The following is a 2,408-nucleotide window of genomic DNA, read 5'->3' as shown; positions in this document are numbered from 1 at the left end:
CCTAAACCTAACCCTAACCTTAACCTTAACCCTAACCCTAACACTAACCCTAACGAAACCTAACCCTAACACTAACACTAACCCTAACCCTAATGCAAACCTAACGCTAACCCTAAACCTAACCCTAACTCTAACTCTAACCCTAACGCAAACCTAACACTAACCCTAAACCTAACTCTAACCCTAAACATAACCTTAAACTTAACTCTAAGGCAAACCTAAACCTGACACTAACCCTAAAACTAACCCTAACCCTAACCCTTACCCTAACGCAAACCTAAACCCATCTCTAACCCTAATCCTAACGAAAACCTAACCCTAACCAAAATCCTAAACTTAACCTTAACGCAAACCTAACCCTAACCCTAACCCTAACCCTAACACTAACGCAAACCTATACCTAACCCTAAACCTAACCTTAACTCTAACCTTAACACTACACCTAATGCTAACTCTAACCCTAACGCAAACCTAACCCTACCATAACCATAACCCTAACCCTAACCCTAACGCAAACCTAACCCTAACCCTAACCCTAACCTAACCCTACCATTAACCATAACCCGAACCTAACCCTAACCCTAACCTTAACGCAAACCTAACCCTAAACCTAACCCTAACCATAACCCTAACGCAAACCTTACCCTAAACCTAACACTAACCCTAAACCTAACCCTATCGCAAACCTAACTCTAACCCTAACCCTAACCCAAACCCTAATGCAAACCTAACCCTAAACCTAACCCTAACACTAAACCTAACCCTATCGCAAACCTAACCCTAAACATAACCTAACCCTAACCCTAAACCTAACGCAAACCGCACCCTAACCCTAAACTTAACCCTACTCTAAACCTAACCCTAAACCTAACCCTAACGCAAAACTAACCATAACCCTAACCCTAACCCTAACAGTAACTCTAACCCTAAACCTAACTCTAACCCTAACGCAAACCTAACCCTAACCCTAACCCTAAACCTAACGCAAATCTAACACTAACCCTAAACCGAACCCTAAACCTAACCCTAACCCTAACCCTAACTCTAACGCAAACCTATACCTAACACTAACGCTAACACTAACCCTAACCCTAACCTTAACGCAAACCTAACCCTAACCCTAACACTAATACTAACAAAAAACTATCCCTAAACCTAACTCTAACCCTAACCCTAATCCTTACCCTAACCCTAGCCATAACCCTAACCCTAACCCTAACCCTAAACCTAACGCTAACCCTAACCCTAACTATAACCCTAACGCAAACCAAATCCTAGCCTTAACAATAACACTAACCCTAACCATAACGCAAACCTAACCCTAACCCTAACCCTAACCCTAACCTGAAACCAAACCCGAACGTAACCCTAACCTTACCATAACGCGAACCTAAACCTAACCCTAACCCTAACCCTAAATCTAACGCAAACCTAAACTTAACAATAACCCTAACATTAACCCTAACCATAACCCTAACGCGAACCTAACACTAACCCTAACCCTAACCCTAACGCAAACCTAACCCTAACCCTAACTCTAACCCTAACCCTAACCCTAACCCTAATGCAAACCTAAACTTAACCCTAACCCTAATCCTAACCCTAACCCTAACCCTAACCCTAACCCTAACGCAAACCTAACCTTAACCCGAACCCTAACCCTAAACCTAACCCTAACAGTAACCATAACCCTAAACTTAACCTTAACGGAAACCTAACCCTAACACTAACCCTAACTCTAACCCTAACCCTAATCCAAACGCAAACCTAACCCTAACCCTAACGCAAACCTAACCCTCACCCAAACCCTAACCCTAACACTAACCTTAACCCTAACGCAAACCTAACCTTAACCCTAACCCTAACCCTAACCCTAACCCTAACCCTAACCCTAACACTAACACTAACCCTAACTCTAAGGCAAACCTAACGCTAACCCTCACCCTAACACTAGACCTAAACCTAAACCTAAACCTAATCCTAACGCAAACCTAACATTAACCGTATACCTATCCCTAAACCTAAACCTAAACCTAACCCTAACCCTATCACAAACCTATCCCTAAACCTAAACCTAAACCTAACCATAACCCTAACACAAACCTAACGTTAATCCTAACACTAACTCTAGAACTAAACCTAACCCTAACTTTAATCCTAACGCAAACCTAACCCTAACACTAACCCTAACGAAACCTAACCCTAACACTAACCCTAACCCTAACCCTAATGCAAACCTAACGCTAACCCTAAACCAAACCCTAACTCTAACTCTAACCCTAACGCAAACTTAACACTAACCCTAAACCTAACTCTAACCCTAAACATAACCCTAAACTTAACTCTAACAAAAACCTAAACCTGACACTAACCCTAAAACTAACCCTAACCCTAACCCTTACCCTAAC

This window comes from Rhinolophus sinicus, chromosome 14 (genome assembly GCF_057876585.1).
Source record: "Rhinolophus sinicus isolate RSI-liver-muscle chromosome 14, RSI-T2T, whole genome shotgun sequence".
NCBI classification, from domain to species: Eukaryota; Metazoa; Chordata; class Mammalia; order Chiroptera; family Rhinolophidae; genus Rhinolophus; species Rhinolophus sinicus.
The sequence above is the reverse complement of the archived record's forward strand: the minus strand, read 5'-3'. Positions refer to the sequence as shown.